General features: G+C 41.6%; 1 protein-coding gene across 3 annotated transcripts in view; it reads left to right on the top strand.

Moving 5' to 3' along the window:
* Nucleotides 1-21,854, top strand: part of ntm (neurotrimin) — a 482,200-nt gene that overhangs the window by 376,305 nt on the left and 84,041 nt on the right. The window lies entirely within an intron of this gene.

Raw genomic sequence — 21,854 nt, 5'->3', positions numbered from 1 at the left:
CAGGTGAGTAGACCACTGGCGAGAAGACAAAAGGGTGGGATATACCCAAACAGCCCTTTCCTCCACCAGGAGAACACCTAGGAGTCGGGGGAACCGGCGTCTATGCTTGTGTTGTCACTCACTTTTTTGCAGTGGCTTTGGTGGATCCAAGATGGTCTTTCTGCTATTTTGCAGGCAGTTGGTGTGGTGGGCCTGATATGGGCCTTCCCACCTTGGTGAACTCCAATTCTTTCTCTGGAGTACTTTGATCAGGATCCAATCACCTGGTTGCAACCTGCAAGATACTGGAGAGATATTACTCGGCAGTTTATTGTTTAGCACAATCTCTTTATTCTCAAATAATTTAGTCATCCACTCTGCTAGGGTGGTTTCTCTTATAGACTTATTAATAGGCTCACTAGTGAGAGGCAGTGGAAAAAAGGTCTCCCGTGAAGTGCTTAGGGAGGATATCTGACATTCCCCCCTTTCGACACACGTGTTAATCCGTGTGTCGCTAATGCTGTTGTCTTGTGTAGGGATTTTGGCAATATTGGTTTGCCATTACAGGTCAGTAAGTCATTGTGTAGTTCTGCTCCACACTTTAGCCATTTCTTTCGCTCTGCAATAGGTGCGGCTTTCTGTTCGTCTTTAAGTACATCAAGTGGTATCAGCTGTGAAGTTTCAGACATTAAAGTTTGTATTGGTTGCTGTGCGGCCTTCTTCGCGGCTTGGTCTGCGAAGTTATTGCCTTCAGTAATTTCTGAATTATCTTTTTTGGTGTGCAACGCATATTGACTGTCAGTGTGAATATTTATATTTCTCGACCTTTGCGCAGCATGCACGTATGACAGCCGTTAGTTCCGCACTCTGTGCTGAAAAAGAGGAAGTAAGAGCTTTCGCTTCTAAAACAATGTCTACAAAAGTAGGCTGCAGTGTACTAAAAATGTCTGGTCGGGGTTTCATTTTTTTAGTTAGCTTCTGCATACAGCTGTGTTCGGCAACATCTGCTTCCGCAGGAAGGAGAGTGCTTGTCACAGTCAGGCAAAGCTAAAACTGTGCTTGTTTGCAGGGCAAGTTTTAAGTCAATAAATGCTTTATCTGCCTCTGGTGTCCATTCTATTTCATCTTTCAGAGCTAAGTGTTTGCCATAGATCAGGTTTCGCAAAGGTTGGGCCAGCAGTGCATATTCAGGTATCCAACATCTGCAAAAGTTGCAGAGACCTAAATAACTCATCATTTGTTGTTTGGTGACAGGTTTAGGAGCGTTTTGTACAGCTACTTTTCTGCTGTCTAACAGCTGTCTGCCTTGTCCTGTCAGTCTGTGGCCAAGGTACGTTACTTCTTGGCTCCACAATTGCAATTTATGCTGTGAGACTTTATGGCCTTGCTCTGCTAGATGTTGCAAAACTGTCAGTGTGTTTGCTACGCAATTAGTCTGTGTGTAGCCTGTAATCAAAATATCATCAACGTATAGCAGGAATTTACCTGGGGCAGGAAGCGTGCAAAATGATATGGATTTTCTCAGAGCTTCTGCATAAAGAGTGGGGCTATTCTGGAATCCCTGAGGCAACCTTGTATAGGTAAACTTCTGGTTGTCAAAAGTGAATCCAAATAGCTTTTGTGAGTCAAAATGTAGTGGTATAAAAAAGAAAGCATTGGATAGGTCTATCACAGAAAACCACTGTTCCTTTGGTGTTACTTGATTTAAAATGGTGTGTGGATTTGCCACCACAGGTGGGGTTTGTTCTGTTATACACGTCCGTGTTTCCATTGCTCTTTGCTTCTTCGTCTTTGTTTTTTTTTGTTCATTACGTTTTCACTTGAGGCATTCCTAGATACCTTCTAGTTTTTCAAAGAATTCACACATTTCACACATCTTACATATTTCAACTTTGAAGTTAAAGTTTTCTTATTTTTATCTCTCTCTATATATATATATTTAAACTTGGAATTGCTCACAGTTTACAGCTCTAAAACTGGGCATTTGTAAATCATGTACGTGAATTTGCATATGTTGCTTTTGCAGTGTTTCAGACTCCTGCACAATTCTCCGCTTAAGCAGTCAGTTTTCTTTCCCAAATTTGCTAACCCAAATTTTAAGTTCCTACCTTATTAACAGCAATCCTTGTCCTCAGACACAAGTTAGGGCCCACTTGTCAGGTTTATGGAGACATGGCGCTGTGAACAATTCAACCAGAAACTTGCTTTGACATGTCCAGTCATGTTAACCTATAGGTTTCTTCCGACCGCTGCACCTGGAGAATTGGTCCAGGTCTGTTTTGCTCCTGAAGAAACACAACTAAGACATTTTCATTATTATCCAGAGTACTTAAACTACCCGTTTCCTTCTCTCTGGTCAGAAATACCAACTCATGTTATGTGTATGAGTGTAAGCAGGTCTTTATTACTTTTCCTATGCATGTTAATGTTCAGTGAGTGTAAGCTGCTTCCTTCATTGCCTCTGTATGTTATTATCAGGTTTAATTCATGCATCTTTTCACTGATTTCTTAATTCAAAACCATCTCACTTCTGATTTTTTCCAAAAATAATTTCACATGTAACAATTTGTGTATGTGTGTTTCCTATTCATTGATAGACAGCTCCCTGTGCTGTCCTCTATGCAGCTTCTGCTCTAAAAACAAATAAATAAAAATGTTTAATTCGCTCATTAGCTTAGTAGTGTCCACATATTTAAATCAGCTTCTCAATCTTGTAGCTTTAGCTGTCATATACATGGTTTAGCATATTGGTTGTTATTATAGATGTGCTCTATATCTCAGCAATATAGGTCTTCAAACATGTCAAGTAGTGCCTCTATGCACTTAAGTAGTTTGGATATTTTCTTTATTTTCTTCATCTCATATGTCATTATACTGAGTTTGAGCAAACCTTAAGCTTGATGCAGACTACATCATAACAATTGTCCATCTCACATCATACTGACAAGGATACTTCTTGTCATTAATATTATATTTTTATTAATATTATCATCTTTTTCTTTCCATATAATAACAACAGTATATTACAACATTTTATCAGTGTATATCACTATACTACTACTGAGCCAATTTAATAGTTTGGATCATCTTACTCAGCAAACAGATAATTTAGAATTCATCCTATCTGTACAAATTGTTTTTTCTCTGAACAGGTTTGTGCCTACTTTTTAGACTAGTCTTCTGTTTGCCTCATCTCAGATCCAATCTTCAGTCACATTCATTCTCTCTGTTGCATGTTGAACCAAGCAGGTTATCATTATATTTATTTTTATATTTTATTTTGTATCCATCAAGGGCTTCGGGTGGGCTGCAGTTCCACCCTCTCCCAAGCTGGAGACATTTACCTTTTCACACACTTTCCTTGGCTGAACAATGACACAGCCTTAATCTACCTTATGCATCTCTCTTTTTTATAGAAAAGGTTTTCATGTGAATGATTTCCTTTTATTTATTTTATACAATCTGGGCATGATCGTCATGCCAACTATATTTCATTGTTTAGTTCTGTTTGTAAGGTTCCTCTTAAAATAGTTACTGCAGAGGGACTGCACTTCCCCTCTCACGCAGGACAATTTAGTTTCTTTGGATTTCTCCACCTATCTGCACTTATTTTGGCCGGTGCCGGGATTTTTTGTCTAACCAATGTTCATCTGCCGTGAGTTTAGTTTCGTTATTACCCATTTGGTTTCGTTTTGTAGAAGATTTGTTTACAAGGTATTTTATTGAGTTAAATATACAGACAGACCCGTGAAGCTGTCACTGGCACGAAGAATGAGATAAGTTATCAACAACAGGCTTCTACTTTCAAGCTATTCTTGAAAGCGGTTGTCGATTTTACGTGATGACGCACAACTTCTTCCTCATTCAGCCAGTACGTGAGCTATCAACGGTAAACAATTCAGTGGAGTAGTTCAGCCACCTTAATGTGCTGTTAAATCAACTTACTCCACCAACAAAACAGTAAAAACAGTTTATGCGCGCAATTTCTATCCCATGTTAGTTGACACTTTCCGTACACTTATTCACCTTCTAGTAAATGTAGACTTCCAGCTTTTTTTAACTGCGAAACGAGTGTCTATTACACTGCCAGTTTCGTCTTACAAGCGAGTCTGAAAACTGCCAGTCCCCGTAGGACGAGTTTTCTTGGAACAGTGTCACTCTAAACACCGATAATTTTACGCAAGGTGTGTCAAATGTGGAATAATCACCTGGCTTCGCTGTTGCCGGTTTGTCGGGCGTCCCCCTTCAAGCCCCACCGCCGTGGGCCTGTATAAACGTTGGCCAGGACCCGAATTTAACGTCCCTGGACTTTCAACCCTTCCTGGAGGGTGCTCTGCAGAGACTTCAACGCAGGTTTGTCACGGCGTCGGGACTTGAGGCAGGATACCACTGTGAAATGGAGCATAATATTATTATTAATACCAGTCCATTAACGGCTTCGAAGGACCAATTAAATGTCAGAGATTTACAGTTAACAAACAGTCAGGTGAATAAACAACACTGAGACACTTGATACTGATAATGTGCGGCACGGGTGAATCTCAGACAGAGAGACACCACGAACTGCAGTATTAGTTTATTTTTATAGGTTACATCGTCAATATGCAAATATAATCACATTTCCTGTTACGCAGGTCCTGATGCTGTCTGCGTGTAAGCTGTGTGTGTGTGTGTGTGTGTGTGTGTCAATTTCTAAGAATAATATAATGCAAGTCAACTTCTGCGGATGTGTATTTCTGTACTGGTCTCTTGCGGTAAATGAACACAGAGTCACAGGGTCAGCTTCCTGTTTCTACAGAAAACTGTGTCTGGTGAAATATGTGTAACATAACATTTGAAGCATAATCAAATAAATCAATAAAAACTCCCTAACATTAAATAATTTCTGCTCTTTAATAACTAAAAAATTCAACTGACATGGTGTCCAATATGTGCCAAAATTGGACATTTTTGTACAATGTCTGGGTATTTATGCATTGACAGTGCTGTAATTTTTCCCTTTTTCGCTATAGAAACATAAATCTTTGCACAAATGATGTTTATATGTTGGTTACTGAATTTCTGGAATAAAATGTGAACTGAAGCATATTTTTTAAAGATTAATATGCTAAAAAAACGAATCAATAAATTAGGCAAGGAAAAAATGTCCTCCGTGAATCGCTACCTTATCGTGGTGAAGGGGTTTGTGTGTCCCAGGGATCCCAGGGGCTATGTTGTCCAGGGGCTTTTGCCCCCTGGTAGGGTCTCCCATGGCAAATTGGTCCTGGGTGAGGGACCATACAAAGAGCGATTCCGAAGACCCTAATGAGGAAAGCATCGAGGGAACAGTTTACCCTGCCTGGGATAGGGTTACCGGGGCGAACATCTGGTGACTGGGCCTTAGTCCATGGGACCCGGCCGGGCACAGCCCGAAAAGGGGACATGGGCCCATCCTCCCACAGGCCCACCACCCGCAGGAGGTGCCGTAGGGGTCGGGTGCATTATGTGCATTATGGCGGCGGCCAGGAGCGGAGGCCCTGGCGGACTGATCCCCGGCTACCAAGACTGGCAATTAGGACGTGGAATGTCACCTATCTGTTGGGGAAAGAGCCTGAGTTAGTGCGTGAGGTTGAGAAGTACCGGCTAGATATAGTCGGGCTCAACTCTATGCATGGCTTGGGCTCTGGAACCAGTCTCCTGGAGAGTGGCTGGACTCTGTCTCAGTCTGAAGTTGCCCCTGGTGAGAGGTTTTGTAATCGTATCACTAGACCTGTGACCATATGTTCTGGACACTCGGATAACTGAGTGTCTAGGGGCTGAGCTGTTAACTGATCACCACCTGGTGGTGAGTTGAATCAGGTGGCGGGGGAGGACGCTGGACAGACCTGGTGCACCTAAACAGGGTGTGCTGGGAATGGCTAGCAGAGCCCCCAGTCCGTGAGATCTTCAACGCACACCTCCAGCAGAGCTTCAACAGCATTCTGAGGGAGACTGGGGACATTGAGTCCGAATGGACCATGTTCAGCATCTCCATTGCCGAAGCTGCTGCATTGAGCTGCGGCCGCAAGGTGGTTGGTCCCTCTCATGGTGGAAACCCCGGAACCAAATGGTGGACACCAGAGGTGAAGGGAGCCACCAGGCTGAAGGAGTCCTATCGTCAGCTGCTGAAGCAAATATTCGGGTGTGGGAGGAGTTGGGAGAGGCCATGGAAAAAGACTTTCGGACTGCCTCGAAGAGATTCTGGCATACTGTCAGCTGTCTCAGGAGGGGAAAGCGGTGCTATACCTGCACTGTGTATAGTGCTGGCGGAGCGCTGCTGACTTCGACTGAGAAAATTGTCGGGCGGTGGAAGGAATACTTTGAAGACCTCCTTAATCCCACTGACACGTCTTCCGAGGAGGAAGCAGAGTCTGGGGATGACCCGCCAATTTCCGGGGGCGAGGTTACTGAGGCAGTTAAACAACTCCTTGGTGGCAGAGCCCCTGGTGTGGATGAGATCCGCCCCGAGTTCCTGAAGGCTCTAGACGTTGTAGGGCTGTCCTGGTTGACACGCCTCTACAATGTTGTGTGGAAATCAGGGGCAGTACCCCTGGAGTGGCAGACCGTGGTGGTGGTCCCCCTTTTTAAGAAGGGGGACCGGAGGGTGTGTTCCAACTACAGGGGAATCACACTCCTCAGCCTCCCTGGAAAAGTCTATGCCAGGGTGCTGGAAAGGAGAGTTCGTCCAGTAGTCAAAGCTCAGATACTGGAGGAACAATGCCGTTTTTGTCCTGGTCACGGAACACTGGACCAGCTCTTTATCCTCTCAAGGATACTTGAGCACGCATGGGAGTTTGCCCAACCAGTCTTCACTTGGAGAAGGCATTCGACCGTGTCCCTCGGGGGGTCCTGTGGGGGGTGCTATGGGAGTATGGGGTATCTGGCCCATCGCTACGGGCCATTCGATCCCTATACAACCGTTGCAAGAGCTTGGTTCGCATTGCCGGCAATAAGTCGGACTGGTTCCCGGTGGGTGATAGGGTCTGCCAGGGCTGCCCTTTGTCATCGATTCTGTTCATAATTTTTATGGACAGGAATTTTAAGTGCAGCCAAGTGGCGGAGGGCTTTCACTTGGGCAGCCTCAGAATCTCATCTCTGCTTTTCGTGGATGATGTGGTTCTGTAGGCTTCATCGGGTGATGGCCTCCAGCTCTCACTGGAACGGTTCGCAGCCGAGTGTGAAGCAGCGGGAATGAGGATCAGCACCTCCAAATCTGAGGCCATGGTTCTCAGCCGGAAAAGGGTGGAGTGCCCACTCCGGGTCGGGGATGAGTTCCTGCCCCAAGTGGAAGAGTTCAAGTATCTTGGGGTCTTGTTCGCGAGTGATGGGAGAAGGGAGCCGGAAATTGACAGACTATGATGCGGATGCTGCACTGGTCCGTCGTGGTGAAGAGAGAGCTGAGCGTAAAAGCGAAACTCTCAATTTACCGGTCGATCTACGATCTATCCCTACCCTCACCTATGGCCACAAGCTGTGGATAGTGACCAAAAGAACGAGATTGCGGATACAAGCGGCAGAAATGAGCTTCCTGCAAAGGGTGGCTGGCCTCTCAATGTGGAGGAGCAGTGGCTCTACTCTGAGCCCCTCCCGGATGACTGAACTTCTCACCCTATCTCTAAGGGAAAGGAGCTTGTTGAGGTGGATGCTTCCTAGGCGCCTCCTGGGTGAGGTGTTCCAGCCATGTCCCACCGGGAGGAGGCCCCGGGGCAGACCCAGGACACGCTGGAGAGATTATATCTCTCGGCTGGCCTGGGAACACCTTGGTGTTCCCCCAGATAAGCTAGAGGAGGTGGCTTGGGAGAGGGAGGTCTGGGCTTTTTTGCTTAGGCTGCTGCCCCTGCGACCCAGCCCTGTATACACAGGGTTTGTAATTGCAGAGAAATACTTAATTAATTTTGGGCATTTCATTTTCAAGCAGGAAGCTCAGAAACCCCTTTTCCACCTTTCCAGGTTAAGGATTACAGTTTGAAACACCATTACAAGATAACACTCAGAGAAATACAAGAATTTAGCTTATGCAACATGGAAATCTAACCCTTTGCTAGCCAACCTGCATAAACTATATTTGTATTTGTCTTCTCATTGAGAACAAGGTTGCTTGATGAGACTGAGATCTGGGAATTTTGGTGATTGAATTGACAGTATGTGATCTTTATCATGTTCTTCAAGCATTTCTTGGGCATTTTTGTGGTGTGGCTAAGATCTGCACTTCATGGTGGAAACAGTTGCTTCCATCATGAAGTGCAGATGCCAGTGATTGTGCTTGGTTTACATCAATGTTTAGCCATGAGTACATGTCAAAAGTATGTTATGTATAAATTGCAGTATCTATGGTAACCCAGAGGATATATTTGTATTTTAGTAGCATGATTTGCATTACCTACTTTACCTGTGAGTGGTTTAATGATGCTACTACAGGGAGTGCAGAATTATTAGGCAAGTTGTATTTTTGAGGAATAATTTTATTATTGAACAACAACCATGTTCTCAATGAACCCAAAAAACTCATTAATATCAAAGCTGAATGTTTTTGGAAGTAGTTTTTAGTTTGTGTTTAGTTTTAGCTATTTTAGGGGGATATCTGTGTGTGCAGGTGACTATTACTGTGCATAATTATTAGGCAACTTAACAAAAAACAAATATATATCCATTTCAATTATTTATTTTTACCAGTGAAACCAATATAACATCTCCACATTCACAAATATACATTTCTGACAACAAAACAAAAACAAATCAGCGACTAATATAGTCACCTTTCTTTGCAAGGACACTCAAAAGCCTGCCATCCATGGATTCTGTCAGTGTTTTGATCTGTTCACCATCAACATTGCGTGCAGCAGCAACCACAGCCTCCCAGACACTGTTCAGAGAGGTGTACTGTTTTTCCTCCTTGTAAATCTCACATTTGATGATGGACCACAGGTTCTCAATGGGGTTCAGATCAGGTGAACAAGGTGGCCATGTCATTAGTTTTTCTTCTTTTATACTCTTTCTTGCCAGCCATGCTGTGGAGTACTTGGACGCGTGTGATGGAGCATTGTCCTGCATGAAAATCATGTTTTTCTTGAAGGATGCAGACTTCTTCCTGTACCACTGCTTGAAGAAGGTGTCTTCCAGAAACTGGCAGTAGGACTGGGAGTTGAGCTTGACTCCATCCTCAACCCGAAAAGGCCCCACAAGCTCATCTTTGATGATACCAGCCCAAACCAGTACTCCACCTCCACCTTGCTGGCGTCTGAGTCGGACTGGAGCTCTCTGCCCTTTACCAATCCAGCCACGGGCCCATCCATCTGGCCCATCAAGACTCACTCTCATTTCATCAGTCCATAAAACCTTAGAAAAATCAGTCTTGAGATATTTCTTGGCCGAGTCTTGACGTTTCAGCTTGTGTGTCTTGTTCAGTGGTGGTCGTCTTTCAGCCTTTCTTACCTTGGCCATTGCACACCTTGTGCTTTTGGGCACTCCAGTGATGTTGCAGCTCTGAAATATGGCCAAACTGGTGGCAAGTGGCATCTTGGCAGCTGCACGCTTGACTTTTCTCAGTTCATGGGCAATTATTTTGCGCCTTGGTTTTTCCACATGCTTCTTGCGACCCTGTTGACTATTTTGAATGAAACGCTTAATTGCGAGATCTGCAAAGGGTGGTGCGCTCGGCAGAACGCATCATTCAATCAGAGCTCCCTGACCTGCTGTCCATCTACACCAAGCGGTGCAAGTCCAAAGCTAGGAAGATTATGATGGACCTCTCCCATCCCAACAATGGACTCTTCTCACTGTTGAGGTCTGGGAAGCGCTTCCGCTCCCTTAAGGCCAAAACAGAGAGAATGAAGAGGAGCTTCTTCCCCCAGGCTATTCGGGGCCTGAACCAGGTGTAGGACTGGACTCTCCCAACACGTCACTATAAGACTGGACTCTCACACACGTCACCACACGCACCACCACACATTTCCTATAATCCTATAATTCCTATAATTTATAATCCTTATCTTTATAATCTCTTCTGCTATTTGCACATTCTTTACTGTAAATTCCTAAGTTAATTTGTAAATTTTTGTAGTAAATTGTAAATATTGTAAAACTTTTCTTCTGTCATTTAATGGTCGGGCATTGTACAGCTACAAGCATTTCACCCCCATGTCATACTGTGTATGGTTGTGTGTGTGTGACAAATAAAATTTGAATTTGAATTTGAATTTGTTCGATGATCACGCTTCAGAAGCTTTGCAATTTTGAGACTGCTGCATCCCTCTGCAAGATATCTCACTATTTTTTACTTTTCTGAGCCTGTCAAATCCTTCTTTTGACCCATTTTGCCAAAGGAAAGGACGCTGCCTAATAATTATGCACACCTGATATAGGGTGTTGATGTCATTAGACCACACCCCTTCTCATTACAGAGATGCACATCACCTAATATGCTTAATTGGTAGTAGGCTTTCAAGCCTATAAAGCTTGGAGTAAGACAACATGCATGAAGAGGATGATGTGGACAAAATACTCATTTGCCTAATAATTCTGCACTCCCTGTATTCTTTTCTTTAGGTTAACAGTATCATGATCAGGGAAAAGTGCACTGATTATTCTCGGTGCGCTTGTGTAGCATGCTGGCTAGACCCAAACGTGGCAAAGGCTAGCGATGGGTTGGAGGAGGCACGCAGTTACTTTAGAAACATCCGGTGTGCAGATTGCAGCTTCGGAACCAGTGTTACAAGGAATGAGAAAGTGTACAAAGTGAAGCAACACTTACGGCCCTTGAGGCAAGCGGAGGCTGACACAGGCAAGGGTTTTGGTGCTCTTTACATGAGAGGAACGATGTCTGAGAGGACAACAGGTGGATGGGTCTCCCTTTTCAACCCCAGCCCCGTGGTCATCAATTATATTAGAAAGCTGCCAAGATAGACAGCATGGCCGCATGGTGGCACTCTTGCTTCACAGCAGGAAGGCCCTGAGTTGGACTCCACCAATGTGCCAGGGGAACTTCCTATGTGGCATGCATGTTGTCCCTCTGTTTGCTTTGGTCCAAAGACAATTTCGTGGGTTTATGGTAATTGATGATTCTAAATTGCCCAGTGCTGTGAATAGTTTTCTGTCTGTCTTAGCCCTGTGACAGACGGGCCATATAAACACTTCCAAACAACAGTGTTTAAGCTAGGTGTTAGATACCAGTGCAATCATAAGAAGCTGAGACCAGCATATATTTTTGATATATCAAAGTGGGATCAAAAACAACCCTTTTTAGTTTGACTGCAAAATAAAAACAGTTGGCACTTATACTGTAGCTGTACATTTCATTACCTCATGTAAGCAAGAGAAAATCCTTAAAATTGAGCAGTGCCTACATCATACTTTCTAGGATTTCACAAGTTGTGCCTTATATACAAACAAACATTCCAACTCTTTGCAACTCTACATAGCCTATAGGTCAGTGCTTAACTGCGTGTTTTTTTGGCACTTCTATGGAATTCAGCTGCACTCTACATGCACAGGGGAACAATAGTAGATATAATATTGATGGTTCAGAGATAAATACATGGTTGGCAGTGCTAGGTCCAAAACGGAAATGTTAACAGACAGTGCAGTTAAGACACACAGCCTCAAAACTCTGTTATAGGAGCATGGAAGAGACATAGTGTTGCATATCAATAAGGGCATCAGTAATGCAATATTTTAAGCACAGATTGTAAAATGTTTGGCTGTCTCTTTCTACAAGTCTACCTCTACCTCACTTTATCTTATTTTACAGCTGCTGTCAGCTGTCTTGATGTAGGTACGCAACCACCTTGTGAAAAAATAAAGCAGACACTTCTTATAATGAGACAGAATAGAAAGCATCAACCAAGCTCACCTTGGCACCCAAACTTCAAGCTTTATTTTATCCACTATAGACACAGTAGTGCACCTGACATCCAGCTTAATCAGTCTATGTCTGTATTTCATGCCTTTAAATTTTTATGAGTCTCGCTGAGACTGTTAGATGGCAACAACAAGTTAGTTTGTAAAGTTGAACATACTAAATATTTGTGTGAAACTTAGTACAGTGCCCATTATTGACGATCTTATCTATCATGGTTTACTCTTAACCTGCCCCATATCAAAGCTAAAGGAGGCCAACTGGAACATCTGTTCAAGAAAACAGGACTTACCATACATAAAGAAATATATAATGATCAGATTTTATTTTTTTATAAGGACTGCATTGTTTCAGCCAAATCCGCATACTATTCTGGTTTAATCAGTTCTAGTGAAGATAACTCAAGGTCTCTCTTTTCTTTGTTTAGTAAAATTACAAAACCTCCGGACTTATTCAGCAGAGTATGTACTCTGCTGACTTTTGCAACTCTCTTATATCTTTTTTCACTCATAAAATCTGATATCGTACTTTCTGTTTTCCTCACTGTCACCACTGTTCTTTCCTCACACCACTTTTGATAGACTCACTAGACTGCAGACTTTGAACACCCCAATAGAGCTGCAATTTTGGAGATGCTCTGTCCCAGTTGTCTATCCATCACAATTTGGCCCTTATCAAAGTAACTCAAATCCTTATGTTTGGCCATTTTACCTGCTTCTAACACAACAAAAAAAATGGAAAAAATGTTCACTTGCTTCCCAATATATCCCACCCACTAGCAGGTGACATGGTGAAGAGATAACCAGTTTAATTCACTTCACCTGTCTTTGGTCATAATGTCATTGCTTGTCTGTTAATGTTTAAACCATTAATTGGTTGTTTGCAAGCCTGAGAATAAAAAATTCAACACAATAATTTTTGTATTATAAACACAGATTCCCAAATATTCACTTCTGTCTCCTCCACAGATAACTTGCTAATTAAAAGCAACATTGCAAGATTGTATTATATTGCCATCTGCAGACCATATGTCTGCATGTAATACCAAAACCATCCACAAATTGTTTATTTTTAATCAAATAAATATTTTCACTTCTGTAAACACTGCCAATAAGGAGTGTCACATCCTCATTCTCACTTTTGAAAAGGTCCATTACACATTGGTGTCCAAATATATTATTGTTAAACCATCATATCCCATTCCTAAAGGATTAACTGATTGTGAAATTATCTTTCAGACCAGTGGAAAAAAAAAAAGTGATAAGAACATATATATTTGGGACAAGTCCAAGTACTTAAATGTTTGCATTAGCAGGTGGAAACCTGTCTGACTATTTTTAGGATGAATATGTAATATGGCAGTGGATTGGGAGGGGGGAGATTATTTTGCAGTGGATTTTGAATATCAGCCATGTGTATTGTCATGTAGTTCCAGATATCATGAGAAATGTTACATCTGGAAAACAAAAGGAGAATGGCTTGATAGTGTATGCTTGCAGACCTGTGAAAAAACTGCCCCTAGAGAAATGTGTCAGAGCAGTATCTCTAAGAAACGTAAACCAGCTGTCAAAACAGCTGTCAAAACAAGAAGAGATGTAGACAGAGGCAACCAGCTAAAGGGAGAGGGCATCAGTAACACGTTTCAACAAAACACATATTCTGAGGCTAAACAATTATACCACTCATCCATAGTGACTCAGGAGAATGCTTGAAAAAAGAATTTGACGTGTTCACCTTACCATACAGCCAAACGTCCACTGAAAAATTTACATTTATCAAAATCTTCCCTAGTATCTGCAATAACAGGAAGCAGGAAGGCCTGTGGAATTACTTACATCATCAAGTGGGACAAATTTCCATCTGAGATTTTAGAAAAAAAAAAGTATCCTGGTGAAAAACTGCACCATTATATAGTATTATTAAAAAATGACTTCAAAAAGCCCTCTTGGTGTCACAGTCTGCGGAGGGCAGACCGTGTGTGGGAGTGTGAGGATCCAGGTGCAGACACAGACGAGGAGACAGTACTGAACTTGAAACGAAAAGCGAGCCTTTATTTGGGCTGATTAAGTTCAAGTTCAAAGTTTATTCGCCACATGCAGTGGCAGGTTGCCCTGCAGTGGAATGAACCCGCCCCCCGACCTTACACATACAACACAGACATCACATGGGGATACAATTTAGAGAACGGTTGCATTACAGAAAAAACACTGAAATGTACACTACAATGGGAAAGGTACAAGAGGAAAAAAAGAGACCTCTACTCATGCTGGGCTACAGGAGGACAGCATGAGAACAGGAAACAAAAAAAACTCCTCTGCACAGAAAAGCACATAAATGTCCACAGTACAACATTATAGAGCACGTGACCAGCAACAGGGTTGAGTAGGGGATAAGGAGTAATCCCAGGCAACACAGCAGCCATCCTGCCACTGCGCCGACTCTCCAGCACGGGCCCAGACCCGCCTCGTGTTCCCAGGAGGCAACAAGCATCGAAGGCATTGGAAGGGGAAGGGAAATGTGTGAGTGCTTATCAGTGTAAGTGTATGTGTGTCCGTAGTTCAGCTGAGACAGTGTCCTTCACCCTATCAGGCTAAGTAAACAGTCTGCTAGCCAATCCAGGTGGACTTGCATGGGATGGGAAGAATAGTCATCACACAGTTGTTATCAGGAGTTCGGCGTTCAGCTGGCGCCATGGTGTCCGCATGTTGATGTTGTCAATTTTCTTTTTATGCGAGCAGCTCAGAAGAGAAGAATTTCAAGCTGTTCTTAACACTCCGACACTGGTCTCTCAATCTTCCGTTGGAGAGCCGCAAGCCTCCCCATGATGGTATCAAACTTCTGTTCCATGGTGTTATCATTCTTTTGATTCTGAGACCCCACAACTGCAGTGAGCCGTTCTGCGATGTGATCCAACTTTCGCTCAAAGGTCTCATTTTGAGCAGGCCTCTCTCTGATGTATCTCAACATACGCTCAATGGTGTTGTTTTGAGTCTTCACGGCAGCTGTAAGCGTCTCCAAGGTGTTAACCACACTGCGTTCATTGTGAGAGGTCACGCCTTGTCCCGTCGCTTCGATTCCAGCGGGCAGCTTTGGGGGGATTTGAACAGCCGGTTCCGCTCTCTTATTTCTCCGATAAGTCAGGGCCAAGCCAGCTCCAATCAGCAAGAACCCTGTTATCATGGTTCCGAATAGGTAGATATCTTCAGCGTCCTCGATCGACAGTCCCGCCAGGCACATGACCCTCCATTTCTGCCACCCATCCATCATGTATTCGGCAGGGAAAGTCCCTCAGGGCACTCGGGCTCTCCCAAGCCCAGACTCCTCGTTGAGAAAAGGGTGTCAATAGCATTCAGAGACCAGTTGATCAAATCCATAATTCTCTTTTAGTGCGACCGCCTTCGCCGAGAGCCAAGAGAGAATGATTAAAGTGGCAAACAACTGAAAGCACTGAGGCAAGACTAAACTAGAAGCTGAACTGGGAAAACTAAGAACTGACACTTAACTCAGACAACAGGGAAGGCTAAGACAAGATGACTATGATGCATATGACTGAGACAACTATGAACAGGACTCTGTGCTGGAACAACAAAGAACTATGAAACGTATGCACGCAAGCAACATAGACATGACCAGCACAGAGTCCTGAAACCTGGCATAACATGGGGGAAGTTGAACAGACGACGCGACGACGAACAAAGGAAGACTGAGGACTTAAATACACACATGTATACAAACTCAGAGGAAGTGGAGACAAATGAGAACACAGCTGGCTAGAATGAAACATAATGACAATACAGGGGAGAGTAACACTAACTACGATGAACAAAGTACACCAGACTCTTCCAAAATAAAACAGGAAACACATAGACATAGACATTGCACGAACTTGAGAACAAGAGCCACACAGACATGAAACATGCAGGTAGACACACGGACCAGGGAGAGATGACAAAAGGGACTAAGAAACCAACGACTAAACTGCAAACTAGAAATCAACTAGATGCGTTAAACTACAACATGTGAATACAAAAATATGCATTAGAACTCAAACACTGGGCCTCACGACCCAGTACCGTGACACTTGGCCTTCTATTGTTAAAGAAGATACCCTTATAAGTAGCATCATTAAAAGATTATAAGAAGTGTTTTGTGTTACTTGGAAACATTTGTCTACCTAAAAGTAAGATTTAATATTTATTTTTTGGGTCATTAAACAAACCAGTTAGTGTTTGAGGAAATGCTTCTAATGGATTGTCCTTGTAATTCATTGCATTTTGCTAGAAAAAGCACTATTTTTTTGTAATGAACATATATGGTGAACCTATTTTACCCTTCAACATTATTAGCTGCATCACTGATTTAATCGGCTATAATAAGCTAATTATTGTTATCTGGGATTTATCATCATTGCATCAACAAGAATGTCATTGCTTGGAGATTCTGGTATACCATTCACAAAGCTGATATATTTTATCTGAAGAAGTTAAATCTGGGCCTTTCGATCTCGAATTGGCCAAAAGTTTGAACTAGCTGTCAAAGGCTGGCTTCTTATGTGAAATACCTTTCAAGATGTAATTTTTTAAAGAATTGATCTGTCATTGAAATTTGTGGCAATGTTTGAGCATGAATAATTTAAAAACTGAAGATGAATGCCTGAAATTTTTACTGTTCTTTCCCACCATGATCATAAGGATTAGAAATGAAGGGCAAATGCATCACAAATGTCAGATAATTGGCTTGCTGAAAAAAGTCCCATATTTAGTTTCTTAAATATGTCACTCCATTTTCAAATCATTAAAGTTTTGAACATGAAAATCTTGCAAACTTTGAAAGATAAACGCTATAATTTGGGACAGATATATCACAAATTTCTGAATACTGGCTGGTTAAGAAACAAACAAATAAAAAAACAAACTTCACATTACAAAAGAGAACTGGTGACAATTTTAGAATGGCATATAATGATATTTCACTATTTACCATTTGCTATAGAAAATGCAAATTTATTCAACTTTCAAGCTGGACTGAGCAAGTATGACATACTGTACTACAAAAGAAAAATATTAGTAGATAGTCTGCTAGTTCAGGGGCCTGTTCTTCGTACCGCGCTAAGTGAGTTAGCTGGATGAGATTGTTGACGATTTCGCGTGATGCTGGATCGTTCGGTTCTCCGAAGCCCATCCGGGACTTGCTGTCATAGCAACAGAGCCGTAAGCGTAAACCTGCTGGGGAGCAGGTTTACTTTATGTAAACAGGATTAGATCGCGGCCACGCAGGTATGTCCGCGTCATTCATACGAAAGCAACAGCGATATTCCACCACTGTTTCACCATAAATAAATAACATCAATGTAACTAAAGATAATGCAGCACTTGATCCTTTTATTGATTTCACACAGATACATACAGGTCATTCCCTAAAAAAGGGAAATGTACTATTAACATTCTATTACATGTATGTGATTATTACAGATGTAATTCATATTTCAGAGTAGTAATTGTAAATTACTTCGTGTAATCAAGATGAGAGACCACGGCTATAAAAGCGAAGGTGGATTTGGGAAGTCTGTCGCAGTCATATCCTGTCCGTTTACGCGAGCAACCCATTGCGGAAGGTGCAAGATTGATAAGGAGAGTCCTCAGAATTCAGCGTATATTGCGGGACAGACAGGATCCTTTAGCTCAGCGCGACAGTGTGCTCATAGAGAGATATCGATTTTCCCGTGAGGGTATTATTCACTTAACCAACTTGTTGACGAGGGGGTGCAGGACCACCACCTGTCTTTTTTTTTGCTCTGCCCTTTTCTTGGTTGCTGTTATGAACAAACAAACAGAGTATTCCAGGGTCTCTTTCCAAGAGACGACAAGCAATATAAGTGATAAATATTACCATTCTGTAGAATATTCTTATATTTCACTTTTACTTGTTCCCATGTTCTAGTGGGTCCTGTTGTGGCTCTAATGTGAAAGGGGATATAATATAACATATTATAATATAATATAATGTAATATAATATTGGATAATATGGTGTGATATGATAAATCTACCCTACCGCCTACTGGTGTTGGCCAGAGGGGCCGATGGCGCAATATGGCAGCCTGGCTTCTGTCAGTCTGCCCCAGGGCAGCTGTGGCTACAACCGTAGCTGCCTCCACCAGTGTGTGAATGTGAGAGTGAATGAATAGTGGCATTGTAAAGCGCTTTGGGTGCCTTGAAAAGCGCTATATAAATCCACTCCATTATTATTGTTATTATTGAATTACTTACGAGTTTGATTTGTCAGCAACTTTCTGCCAGCCCTCTCTCCTTGCTTTTGCAGCCTTTGCAGTGTTCCCTTGCGTTTTAATTAAACTCTGAAACTCCTGAAATCCCTCACTCAAGAGTTCTTGCTCTGCTGCCGAAAAATACCGAGCGCGCTCCTTCGACATTTTTGCCGACCAATCAAAGGGTTGCCGATCAATGTTTCTACTATCGATGCGTAGCCCCTGTTGGGCCACCCAGTGATCTCACATTACTTCATCCAGCTATACTAATCGTCAACAACAGGTGTGTTCGGGGAACCGGAATAGCGAGCTCAGAGTTAGCGCGATGATTTGGTCTTGGATGTTTCATTTGATCTTGGATGTAGTAAGCGACGTACGAAGCACAGGGCCCAGGTTTTTATGTTTAATAGTTCTTGAGCTAGTCATTTTTAAAGATTTTTTCAGTTCAACTTAGTTTTATTTTTAAAGTACCAGATCACAACAAGTTGCTTAATTTTTCAAGGTAAAGCTCCTACAGTATTAGAGAGAAAACAAAGGAAGAATTCTCTTTAAACTGGAAGAGACATCCAGCAGAACTAGACTGAGTCTAGGGCAGTCATCTGCTGCCAACAGTTGGGGGGTCAGAAAATGAGACTGCACATATGTGAACCAGAAATGAAGCACAACAATACTGCATGTGAGTTGTTTTATAAAAGATTTTACTATTGTTAATATTAAAAGAAAATACATTTAATTCAATTCAAAACCTGCTGTCATTAAAAAGTAGCTTACTATCTCATTCTCATATTTCAGTGATATTGTCTCGAGGGCATACTCTGCATCTATCTTTAAATGTATAGTATACTGTATAATCAGCAACAAGCTGTACTTCTAGATCTAATTTGAGTGGTACTGAGTCACTGTGGACGTTTATACAGTGTTTTAGTTGTAGAACTATGTTTTCTGGGAATAACATATAGATGAAAATGCATCAAACGAAACATACCATGCCAAGCATGTTACAGTATACACTTTGTCCTCAGCAAACACAGCATGGCCAAAAAATGTATAGAAGTAGTGATGAACAATGAAAAGTATTGTGTGTTTACAAGTATGCAGATGAAGTAATGCTACAGAACAGAATTGGGTAACCAGCAACCAGTAAGACATTAATAATGCTCTTGGTTGTAACAAAATCTCAAGAAGTGTTATAGGGTTTTGTTTCTTTCTTGATATACGTTAGTGAAGGGCATTACTAAATTACACAGTTTTAGCTGCAAACTCGTCCACAAAGCAGTAGTAGTGTTCCTAGTGCAGAAACAGAAACAATAAACAACATGCTGTAAAGGCAGCTGGCTATTACAAAAACTATTCTTGCACTGCTGCAGCTCTTAAAGAGGGGTGTAAAACTTGTTTTAGTTCATGGGCCACATAGTGTCACAGGTGGCACGGAAATGGACTCAAAAGCGTAAAAGGCTAGAATGGACTGGTTTGACTTGGGAGACGTGGAAGGTAGGATGCATGCGAAGAGTGGAAGGCAGCATAAGTATCAATGCTTTGGGGCTGAGAACCAAGTCAACCTCATGTGCTCTAACATAACGGAGGGACAGTTTGCTGTTGAGGGCAGCCAGCCATATCTTCTGTCCCAAAATATTTGAATAGCACTTCTGTCTGTAAGTGCTATTCATAAATGAGCTGAATTTATAAAACCACTAAACAAAGGCATGCACTTGCTTTATGCATATACTATTTATTGCTGCCTGCTGCCCAACCCTGCAGCTGTCTGGATTTTTTTTATTGTCACAATAAAGGAGCATCCTGGTATAGGACAGGTAAATACATTTTCTTCCATTTCATCCCGTGTTTATTCTCTGCAGGTTTTGTTTACTCACCTCAGATAACATTGCTCTTCTCCTTAGACTTTTAGGTCCACTTAATTCTGAATCAATGTCCATCAGCAGGGACCAGAGGTGACTGTAAAGGCTTGAAAATTGTGCACTATTGATTACAGTACCATCCACCCCCACTAATTTAAACTGCGTGTGACATTATCAATACTGGGTACTGACCCAGTTTCACAATAACTGTTCAGGGAGTGTTTGTTGAGGCAGTGGATAGGTAGAGCTGTGTTTGAGAGGCTGCTGAATGCTGGGTAATTACTACAGAGAGTTGGGAATCCCTGAAGATAAGATATGCCAGCAGCCCTTTTGTTTCTGGTTTTGCTTGTTTATTTGAGCTCTTCCTGCATAATGGACTGCTCGGTAACAAGGTCACAATGCACAAAATTACAGCAGACACCAGAAGCATTTCTTTTTTGTGTGTTTCCATGTCGTCAAACACTAGCTTCTTGTGGTAGTGGAGTTGTTAGTATAACAAAAGGTTTGAAAATTATTCTCTCTTTTCCTTCTTCATTTTTGTTAAACTTGAAATAGTTTGGCATTAACGTAATGCCATTCAATTACATTAAATAGTCATGTTCATTGTACTACAGTTAACATATGATTATGGTTAATTGTGTACAATTCATACATTTAATGTGATGTGTGTTAGTCAAAGCAGAATGCTTAATGCTAATTATCGTGTATGCAGTTTTAGATCCAAAGCCTCTACACATTTAGTTAGCAACACATTTCTTTGTTTTTATTTCTGTCAAATTTTGTCTGACTTAAAGTTAAAAAGGTGAACGTAAGTAGTCAGGGGACACCAACATTTATCAAGCCCAGTTATATTAACAAGAAGCACTCCAAGAGCACAAACCCACAACAAGGCTGACTATGGACAATAGGCCGACATGACAGATGTTTACTTTGATTAAACAAAAGTTATGTAGAAGTAGGTAATGATTAGTAATTAACTGGACATGAATAACTCAATTGCTTTCTCTTGACAATCCTTTCTTTGAATGTTTAACTCGTTTTGGGATCAACTTGAAAGAAAGCCATGATGTGAAATGTAAAAGTAAGAGTTCATGTCAAATGTACATGATATTTAACTAACTATAGTGTGATATTTAGAATCCCTATATACCAGGATCATTATGTAAATGTTGTCAATACAGACAAGGCAATCAAATTTTAAGCATAGTTTTAAAAATAAAAGATATTTTATGAAGTTTGACGTAGTCAAAGTTATACCTTGTTTGAACTTGTCAGAGGTAACATAACATAATAAGTAACATAATATTTTGAATCCCCATATAGCATTCCCTATATTCCTATTTGTTGACAATACAAACGATGGTAGTAAGAAATCTAGTTTCAAATAGCTCTATATAGCACTAAGATTAATCACTTTGACCACCAGATCAACCTTTTAGCTTTGAGAGGTCAAATGTGACATTGTACAGTACTTTCTAAATGTTGAAATTATTATCCGCATTATAAGGCGCACTTAAAATCCTTTAATTTTTCTCAAAAATTGACAGTGTGCCTTATAATCCAGTGCGTCCTATGTATGAAAACAGACCCATTCATTGGCAGTGTGCCTTATGGTCCGAAAAATACAGTATACACCACAATTGTAAGTTATGAGGCTTTTTTGTCAATTTTTTTGAGAATTTGTATATACTTGAATACTTGACAGTTCAGGAAACTGATCATTACAGGTTCGGTTGCTAAAAAAAGGATCTTGATGTAAGATAAAATTTGGATGGCTTTTTTTCATGTCTGAGGACATAATGATTTCTGAGTGAGTTAAGTTAGTAACTTTTACCAAGTTATTATCAGATGCGAGTCCAAGCTCGAGTCGCATCTGTTTGAGGA

Source organism: Rhamphochromis longiceps, linkage group LG10 (assembly GCF_057381845.1).
Source record: "Rhamphochromis longiceps isolate RC_006_pf linkage group LG10, R_longiceps_female_GT1.1, whole genome shotgun sequence".
NCBI lineage: Eukaryota > Metazoa > Chordata > Actinopteri > Cichliformes > Cichlidae > Rhamphochromis > Rhamphochromis longiceps.
This window is presented reverse-complemented; position numbering and strand designations above follow the sequence as displayed.